The sequence below is a fragment of the Pseudoliparis swirei genome, chromosome 16 (genome assembly GCF_029220125.1).
Source record: "Pseudoliparis swirei isolate HS2019 ecotype Mariana Trench chromosome 16, NWPU_hadal_v1, whole genome shotgun sequence".
Classification (NCBI taxonomy): domain Eukaryota; kingdom Metazoa; phylum Chordata; class Actinopteri; order Perciformes; family Liparidae; genus Pseudoliparis; species Pseudoliparis swirei.
The window spans coordinates 5,864,952-5,875,538 of NC_079403.1; the positions used below are offsets into that span (position 1 = coordinate 5,864,952).

At 41.5% G+C, this 10,587-nt stretch overlaps 1 protein-coding gene across 4 annotated transcripts in view; it reads right to left on the minus strand.

The window, feature by feature from the left end:
• LOC130206398 (RNA-binding Raly-like protein) overlaps window positions 1-8,903 on the minus strand; it is a 112,848-nt gene extending 103,945 nt beyond the window's left edge. For 3 of the 4 annotated variants that reach the window (XM_056434348.1, XM_056434346.1, XM_056434349.1), the window contains exon 1: window positions 8,075-8,894. The gene's annotated coding sequence lies outside the window, so the exon portion shown is untranslated. Of the gene's footprint in view, window positions 1-8,074 lie in introns of all 4 variants that reach the window. The other variant, XM_056434347.1, reaches the window with a different exon arrangement.
• Between the last annotated feature and the right edge of the window lie 1,684 nt (window positions 8,904-10,587).

Consider the following 10,587-nt stretch of genomic DNA (forward strand, 5'->3'; position numbering starts at 1 on the left):
GTGAGGCGCAGCACAGTGCATCACGTCTATTGAGACTGGTTATTGTTGTTGTTGTTGTTGTGACACAACCAGTCACAAGCAGGTGAGAGGCAGCCGAGACAGCGAGAACAGCCGATCCCTGCAGAACCGGCCTGGAGCTGACCCAGGTGAGGACGCTCTGCTGTAATCGGGGTCCCGGAGGTAATCTAGGGAGGACATTATCTGCTTCGCTGCTTCTCCGCAGCATCTGGAGAGATCTGCCACCTGCTCTGGAAAAAGGCCTCACGCCTCTCCTCTGCCTCCTTTTTTCTTTAAATTCAGGTTGGTCTGTTTCCTCTTTTCTCCATCACTCGGCAAACACCTCACAGCCACTTAGACTAGTCAGATATGCTCCTGAGGAGCCTTGATCTCATTGGCTGTGTCTCCTCAGCGTCCACTGCGTATAAACACAGTGATGTCACCCATTGGTTTGTGGACTGCCGCTTTGAGGCCTCGAGCTCTGTATTTTGGCCGTCGCCATCTTGGTTTCTTGCAACCCAAAAGTGACGCGATGGAGTGGCGCTAAATACAACAAAATGCTGAATAACAAATTTTTAGGCAGACCAAAATATTTCAACTACTTTCATGAACTGAAACGACACCGTAAAAGAGGTAAAGTTCTAAAAAATTAAAACACGGACGTCACAGGTGGTATCTACCTGTCAATCACAAGGTAGCCCCGCCCAAAAGCACATACCGGAATTTACAAAATGAACTTCATTCTGTATTGAACAAGACTAAAAAATTGCGATTTAGATCATAAACTAATTGTAATAGTCAATTTCTTTTCTTTTTTCAAACCGATGGAGGCGCCCCCTGCTGGACATTAGAAAGAATGCAGGTGTAATTCTGTTTGAGACACTTCCTCATTGGTTTTCCCACTGCGTCCTCAGAGAATACGTTACCATGAAATGATTCACACAAAATATGCTGCTCTACCTACTTATCTTGTAGCAAACAAAAATGATGCCCCTAATTAAATGTTCTCCATGCATGATGTTTCTACACTTAGGCTATTACATTCATGCCGGGGTCATTTCTAAATGGCCAGTGCTGCTCATCTCTGCATCTCAATGTTAAATTAATTAAGTCTGCCTTGTTCCAAGTGCATTAAAAGTTCACCGCGTTCTCTAAATTGACCTGGAAGACCTGCTCAAAGTGTTTTTAGTCTTTCGTTTTAATTGTCTTGTGAATGCTGCTTTTAGCATTTTATGGTTCCCTTTGTCTGATGGTGCTCTTTTAGTATTATTTGCTCTGTTATGTTCTATGTTTTTTTATTTTTTTAACCTTTAGGGAGAAATTCTAAGAAGTGAACACGCGATTACAAGTTTTTAAGAAGATGTTGTTGTTGTTATGTCCTGGAGACGTTAAAAGCATTTTTTTAATAAACCAATCTGGTTTTAACAGGCATCCGGCAACTGTGGTGATGTTTTATTTTCACCGGGATTTAAATAAAACACGGAGAATAAAAAGAAATGGTTCGATATTCAATCTGCTTTTGGAGGTTGATTGGCCTCCGTTTGTTTCCATCTGACAATTTGTATGTATATTTGTGTGAGTTTGTGTATGTTTTATATTCATAATGTCTCTCGGAGCAGCATTTCTGCACTCTGCCAGAACATTTCTGCCACATTTACATAATTCTAGATTCACCCTGAGGTGAGACTTTCTATTATTTTCAGAACAGACTGACACGAGCAGAAAATTGGCGAGTCATCTTTAGTGTCTTCCTGCCTGAGTGTTAAACTTTTTTTTAATGATGATGCTCCACGGACGCAGTGTGAAAAACGCGCACTAATATGCCAAAAAAGTAAAGCGCGATGAAACAAACTTGTGTACAAACGCGGAGAAAGAGGATGGTTTAATAAGAGGGAGAAGATGCTGCTGCAGCAGGAAAAAAGTCATGATGTGAATTTTCATTTATTCCTGCCTGAGAAAAAAAATGAATATCTATCGGGGGCAGAAACGCTGAATCTATATGTAATCTGAAAAATAATTCTGGATGTTTTGATCCCATGTGATGCTGCTGCTGAATGATGAACAGTGTGATTAGGAAACCGTATCGAATATGATAAGAAAACCTGAAACAGGTTGGTGGGATGATAGAGAGTAAAACAGCTTTAACCCTCCTGTTACCTTTAGGGTCAATTTGACCCCATTCAATGTTTAATGTCGGTGTTCTTTCGGGTCAATTTGACCCCAGGCTGTTTTTCACTGTGTCAAACATATAAGAAATATCAACTTTTTTATATATTTAAAGGGCTATTTAGGTAGTCAACAAACAAACATAAAGTACCTCACACTTAAACTTGGAAAACAATATTAATTCTAATAATTTTCTGGAGGTTTTAATTGCTGGGGTCAAATTGACCCCGAGGGTAAAACATGTCAGTAAATATAAAGGTAACAGGAGGGATAAATGAAGAATTTCACTGTAAAGTAATTAATTTATCTGTGTGAGTTTAGATTATACTCCTTATGAAACTGCATGAAGCCTAAGTCCCTCTGAAAAAGAGAAGTAATTCCTCTGTGAGATCTTAACGAGGATGAAGGGACGTGATTGCGGCTTTAATCGGCCATTTTTAAACTGCAGTTAAACTGCTGCGAATTACTAATTTCACACGAATGAACGCACACACATCAACTCTCACTCTTGTTTTCCAAATTCTAATCAACAGCGGGAGCAGTTAGTCCGTCGTCTCACTTCTCACTTCTCCCGAATGTCTTCTTTCACGTCTTCGACGCACTGGAAATGAAACTAAAAGGAAACTTTACAGTCGGGTCGCGTCGGTGCAGAAGGTTCACGGAGGAGACGCGCCGTAACTCACGCGGTTCCCATAATAGACACCGGAAAGTCATTCAGCCTGACCCTTTTCTTCAGATGGGGGTTTAATTACCCACAATATGAGTGCAGATGCCCCCACTTATCAAATTAACAGCTCGGAAAAAGGACAGTAAAGTACTCTACACTGTTTTCCCCGCGTAAATGAGTCGTAACAGAGGTACGCGGCGAGCAGAGAGGAAACAGGAAGTACATGCCAGCTGCGGGTTGAGACTCTCGGTCATTTATATATTTGTAAGATGAAAGAAATCCAAATGATGAAACGCTAATGATATGCTAATTTGAGGAATTTAGCCTTTGTAGAAGCAAAGACTCGTTTGTTTGGTTGTTTATGCCACGGATTTATGTTTTTGGTTTATCGTGTCTTATTTATTTGATTTACACTGTTTGACTTCATTCTTGTTTATTACTTTAGGTGAGAACCTTGTATAAGCCCTTTTGGTTTCTTTTCTCACCTGCACTCATTTCTGTGTCTTTTATTAATGTTACATTTGTACTGTTTTTATTTTATTGTGAGAATAAAAAAATAAATAAAATGTGTACCTTTATTTGTCTTTTTTCTATCTCTTTTGAATGTTTTTACTGAAAGAAAAAAAAAAAAAAGTATAAATATATATATATATATATATATATATATATGTATCTATATATATTCTATAATCTTTGTAATTAATAGTCTTCTCTAAAGATAACATCTTACTGCCTACGGGCTCATCTTTCTTCAAGAAGCTTTTAGTAATGCTTTAATAAATTTACCTAAATTCTTTTATGTCTGTCTTCGTTTTTATTAGATCATCCCCGTGTTTTATTCACTGTGTTGCTCTTGGAAGAGCACTTTGGTCAATGTTTGTTGTTTTTAAAATGAATGTATGAATATATGTGATTTAAATTGGACTTTCTCGTAAAATAAAAATATATAAAAAACAACATTTACCAGCAGACCTCGGCTCCAAGGAGGCTGAATGTGAGTTATGTAGATAAAGTGCATTAATAATGCAACCATTTCATGATTTGTTCACTTGGTTATTGGTTATTGTAACATTATTAGTGGAAGAAAATTCCATTCTAGATTGACTTTTAAAAAAAATAGCATTGCTTTTCTTCTTCTTGATTTTCCTCGTCTTTTCAGAAAACCAGAACTACTCTCCTATTTATGAGTTATATATGAGAAATGGATTGAGAAATCAGTGGGTTCACTGAAAATGAACGAGACCTTCGCGGTAGAATTATGATTGGCTTTGCAGTTACGACACGTTCAATTGATGTTGGCATAAATAAATATAATACAAGAAGGCCAAAAAAGCCCACTGGAGCTCCACCGCTGCTGTTTACGTTACTTCTTCCAGACTCCTTTCCAATATCTCAGATTATCTATGAAAAATATCTTTAGAAGGGGGACAATGTGCTGAATCTGAACCTCATCTCTGCGTATCGGAGTCAGGAGACGGGAGGAATGCCTGCACTTCCTGCCAATTGTTCCCAACGTCCTGCAGTGGCATCGATGGAAAAACGTCAGAGCTTCAGCGCCCTTGTTCCCGTCGGAGGGAAAGACCGGCGTGTAAATCATATCGTCACTTCTCAATCGCTGAATTAAGCTTCGTTTTTCTTTCTTTTTTCGCCTAAACCCGATCTGCTCAGAAAAGACGAAACGAGATGTTTTCTTTTTGTCGAGTTTCATTTTGTTTCGGACCAGTTTTAACCCTCCTGTTGCCTTCGGGTCAATTTGACCCCATTCAATGTTTAACCCTCCTGTTACCTTTATATTTACTGACATATTTTACCCTCGGGGTCAATTTGACCCCAGCAATTAAAACCTCCAGAAAATTATTAGAATTAATATTGTTTTCCAAGTTTAAGTGTGAGGTACTTTATGTTTGTTTGTTGACTACCTAAATAGCCCTTTAAATATATAAAAAAGTTGATATTTCTTATATGTTTGACACAGTGAAAAACAGCCTGGGGTCAAATTGACCCCAAAGAACACCGACGTTAAACATTGAATGGGGTCAAATTGACCCTAAAGGTAACAGGAGGGTTAAGGAAGTGGTTTTTTTTATTACTATAAGTCGACAAGGCAGTTGAACTTCTTTTAGTTCGGGGGAAAGAAAGAAACTTTAACTCAGATGTGGGTCAGTGGTTAGCAGGTCTGTCTTTCAATCAGGGGGTTGGCGGTTCAATTCCCGCCCTAGTTGATGTGTCCTTGAGCAAGACTCTTAACCCTGAGTTGCTACCTGTAGCTGCGTCTACTGTGTACGAATGTAACAGGATTTTAAGTCGCTTTGGATAAAAGCGTCAGCTAAATGACATGTTACGGTGTAAGAATTGGTTTATTTTCATACGTAGCCAAATGCAGAGACACAACAGGAGGAAGCAGCTTTCTCATTGGAGCGTGCACTGGGGAATTCTCATTCCTCAACTGGACTACATTTACCACCAGCACTGATTGGGCGTTGGGGGAGGGGAGGGGGGGGGGTATTCATCCCGTCGACATGACGATAGCTGAGTATGCAGCTGGCCGAATCCAACATCCCATAATAGTTATCCCGCATGCGTCACCCGTGCATTGCACGGCATATAAATGATGTCTCCACGTTAAGGTTTCTTCCCTTTTTTCCCCCGTGAAAGTTTTTTTTTCTATTTCTCGGGAGTTTTTCCTGATCTAACGTGAGGTCAAAGGTCACAGATGCCATGTGTGTGTGGACGGACTGTAAAGCCCGCGGAGGGGGAATTTCGAAATTTGTGATATTGGGCGATATAAAATGATATGAATTGAATTTGTCTAGTTATGTTATGGCGTTGTTTCAGAGACATCCAGACCAATATGGAGACGCTGGTACGATCCCACAGTGAAGGCCACGCGTGGCGTTCACACTTGCTGTTTCAAGCCATCGTAATGCTCGGCGGGAGGGGCGTGGCCTCTCGGCGAGGGGGCGGCAAGAAACGCCGATGTGTCGCGATGCAACGAGTCAACGAGTCGAGCCTCGAAGAGGCGACAGGCGACACGTCGTGATCGACGGGGAAGGAAAACGCTCCGATAGAGGCAGATGGACGTGGAAGCCGGACGCAGCGGATGTTTGCGCTTCCTTCTGCAGAGATGAACAAGTGTGCTGGAGGTACACTACAGTTCAAAAGTTTGGGGTCACTTAGAAATGTCTTTATTTTTCAAAGAAAAGCACTGTTTTTTCAATAAAGATAACATTAATCAAAAATCCACACTATACATTGTTAATGTGGTAAATGACTATTCTAGGTGGAAACGTCTGGTTTCTAATGAAATATCTCCATAGGTGTATAGAGGCCCATTTCCATCAACGATCACTCCAGTGTTCTAATGGTACATTGTGTTTGCTAATCGCCTTAGAAGACTAATGTCTGATTAGAAAACCCTTGTGCAATTATGTTAGCACAGCTGAAAACAGTTATGCTGGTGATATAAGCGATACAACTGGCCTTCCTTTGAGCTTGAAGTTTGAAGAACAAAATTAATACTTCAAATATTAATCATTATTTCTAACCTTGTCAATGTCTTGACTATTTTCTATTCAATTTTCAATTCATTTGATAAATAAAAGTGAGTTTTCATGGAAGACACGAAATTGTCTGGATGACCCCAAACTTTTGAACGGTAGTGGATGATGGAGGATGAGAATGAAAAGGTCTTGGAAATGATCGTCATTATTTCACTTAGTGCCTTATTGTAGAATGGGTTTAATTATTAAGAACAATGAATGGCTGCCTTGGGTCACTGCAGCAGAATCCAACTGTTGGGTTGTTTGGTTTCTAACGCACCTTGAGCCTTGTTAATGACAGCTCTGATGATGCAACCCGACAAGGGGTTGAACATTTCAAAATTGTCTCACAACTTAAAAAACATTAAAAGCCTCCCACTGGCTCTTTATCGTCCCTCCGCTGCATGATTTGAAAAAAATCAATAGGTGGAAAATGGCTTTTCAATGCATGATGAAATGGATTCTTTTAATTGCGACAAACACTTTGCCCTTCTTTTTGTCTTAAAGGTTTACCCACCTAGTTCAGTATTCATCACTTCACCACATTAAACTGGACTGATCCAGATCTGAAATGTCAGCTTGTTTAATGACTGAGACTCAACGGTCTTTACCCAGACTTAATGGCCCACGCTCATATCTGTTATAGACCGAGAGAAGCCGTGTTCTGCTAAAGTGATCACATATGGATCCAAATGAAGCGAATCCACGAGATAATATGCACAAGATGAACTTATTTCTTACGAGAGAGAGAGAGAGGACTGACGCCAGCACTTAACACAACATATAGAGATCAGTCCTGGAATAGTCCAGAAGAAGTCAGATACGGTCTGTGGGGAACGACTTTATGATCATGATCTCCTGCAAAGAGGAAACTCAGAGAAGGTTCAAATACCCAGCAGCCCTCGATACACACAAACACAAAGCACCCCATGGCTTTTTCCCTAAAACTGCCCGACAACTCGTGTGTGTGTATCCCGCAGCACGCCATTAATCTGAAGTTAACCCTGCCTCTTGGAGGATTAATCCAGCCTAAATCCTCTTTTAGTGGCTCTATCCATGTCCTGCCAACACCAGATTGGACAAATCCAAGAGTGTTTATGAATCTAGGCCTATGAAAGCCGGTTTGAGTTTGTCCAGCAACGAGGAAGGGCACTTAAGTGTAGCGTTGATATTCGACACAATGCAAACTGTGGTTTTCCTATTATGTGTCTTCCTCGTCGTCAATAGCCGTTTAAATCTCGCTCCAGTGAAGGAAATAGTTATTTCTGCCCCTCCGAGTCGACGTAATGATGTAGTTGAGATACTTTATCAGTGGGAGATCATTACAGTGGTTACAGTGCATGCTTCCCAGGGGACCTGCATGTAGCGACTCACATTTACTCCTCAGCTGCAACGGCTTGAAGATTGTTGAACTCAAAACCAAAAGCACACGTTGGAATCAATCAAACTGAGTGTGGGATTCTCAAAATCCATATTCTTGAATTTGTTGATCACATTTTTTTTTCTTATATATTTTTTTAAGAGGCATAACGGACAAATCAGGTAACCTTCAGATAACATTGATAAGGAATGCCTTCTCTAAAGAGCTATTTGGCCAACCTTACGAAATAACACGTCAGCCACAGGTGCATATGTCTGTCACCTTATTCTTTATTGTAAATACAGAAACGTGTCACTTATCCACTCGTGTTTTATATATGTATACCTGCAGAGGGGGAAATGTCTGTTCATCCTCGTTGGTACAGAAAACAAAAACGCATTGAACTGCCCCAAGAATCAAAACTGCCCATCACCCAGCATCATCTAGTCAAAAAGCGATAACATCCAAAAATACTCGACACTGCCACCAGCAAAAGTATAATGAAATCGGGGTGAAAAAAAAAGAAAAAGAGAGAGAAACACAAAAACAAACAAACCTGAGAGCTGCAGCTGCAAGAAAAGTATCACGTTAAAACGTCATCGGGCTTTAAAAATGACTCGGTGTTTTTTTTTCTGTTATAAAGAAAAGTAAAAGCAAAGGGTTTGGTGGGTGAGATTCACCGACACATCAAAATCACAAAACTCGAAGGCAACAAACAACACCGCAAAATGCAAACCAAAGCACAGCAACAGCAAAAGTCGAGACGGAAAAAAAAAATGGGGAAAAAAGGTTTCAAAACCACCAAATAGATTGTTTGAAAAATCTCAATACCGACAAAAGCTGTTTCGGTTTCGAACCCTCGAAACAAAACGGCAAGGCAGTAAAGGCTCTCTGGAGCCCGACACTGCACCGAGGACCCTGTTGGAATAACGGCATGCTAAAAACTTGAAGCCTGCATGTGAAAAACGCTCCAAACCACCACGTCAACGCTCAAATTCAAACACCAGCAAAAGGAAGAAAAAAATTAAAAATAGAGGGGGGGCAATTAAAAAGACCAAAAAAATGCTTACAAAAAAGCCATTGAAAATGTACTCACCGAGCGGGAGTAAAATGTTGCAATAAAAACGTGATATGGCTCAAAATACAGTATGGCGGTGCAAGCCGTAATGCTGTGCCTTTTTCTCTAGATCTCTGCCTCCAGATGTGTCACGTGACTCACTCAGCCCCGACTTCCAGCAATGAGAGAGCGGCGTTGAACAGCTGACGCCGAATGCTCTCCTAGCGGCTCGGCTCGCTCCAAAAGTAAAAAAGAGGTAGTCCTTATCATCCCACAGTTATGACTGAGCTGCTTGTGTGTTTTCTCTCTTATGGCTTTTTTTCTCCTTCTTTTTTTCTGTTTTAAAGATGCAGAGAGCTCACTCGGCGTCGGCGGCGAGATCCCGACGAGCTTTTCTCACTCCGCGTCGGTGCGCGAGCTGGAATGCGCCGCCGCGAGTTGCTGGTCCTTCGGTGGGAGGAATGGAGGGGACGGGGCGTCGCAGGGGTATCACAGTGGGTGCGAGGTCAAAACACACACACACACACACACTCACACGCTGGCATCGCATACATTCTTCCAATGCCAGTGATCACAGGGAGAATGAGAGGAACGAGCGACGGCGTTGTGATCCGCTCAGCTCGCTCCACGAGCTCTGTCCATGGTGCTGAAGGTATAAACCACGTGATATCCACGAGCTCTGTCCATGGACGCCTTGGGAATGTACTTTAATGTAAAGGGGAAAAAAGAAAAATAGTCTCAGTTACTTATAACATTTTCCAATCAGGTTGTTAGTGTGTCGTAAATGTAAAATCTATACTGAACAAGTCTGAATGCATGATAGAAATGTTGGATTTTTAAAAAGGTCTGTTGGTGGACATTATCTTCCCTTTATGCATTGGAAAAATAAAAATTGAGGTTGGGCTTGTGGCTGGATTTCTCTTTTTATTGATGCAGAAATGACCTAAATAATGGTAAAATCCCTGAGTGAAGCTGAATATATGGAATACCAGCTGTGCTGTATTAATGTACGGTCCGGTTCATGGTGCTGAAAACTGGAAGTCCAAGCATGCGTCCGCCACTGTGTCCGCAGAGTGCTTCACATACACGTGTCATGGAATAGTGATTTCAGACACAGACATGTGTTGTGCACCGACAGATATGCTAGAGAGGTTCATGTCATTTATGTTCGCTTTCTCTCATTCCAGGCTTCCTGATTGTTTTCACCTGTCATCACACCTGTCTCCTATGCTCATCAGTGTCAGCCCCGCCCCTGATTGGTCCCACCTGTGTCTTGTTACCATGTGCTTAAATTCCCCTGTCTCCCAGTGTTCCTTGTCAGTTCGTCTGCTCTTTTGCCATGATCAGGTCGGGTTATGTTCTGCTCTTGAAAAGTTTTGATCCTCACTACGTGGCGCTTTCATTTGTTCACTGCAGAACCGAAGAATAAAGTACTTACAAATACTTTATCTCTGTCTCCGGTCGTGCAATTGGGTCCTACTTCCTAAGTGTCTGAGTTCGTAACAGAACGAACTGACCACATTATGGACCCAGCCGACCCAAGAACGCTTCACGCCGCTCTGTCGGTACAGGGCGTGACGATTTTTCATCACGAGGAAAGACTGGACAAAGTCAGCCGGAAATACAAGAGCTGAGAGGACGCCAGGCCGGGTTCAGGAAGAATTATCTACACAGATGCAACAACTGGTTGCCCAAATGAATAATTTTTCACTCATCAACAGACTGCTCCTCCGGTGACGTCATCCACAGCTGAGAATTTGCCTGTCAATACTCCAGCTGACGACCCAGGTCAGGCTGTTTC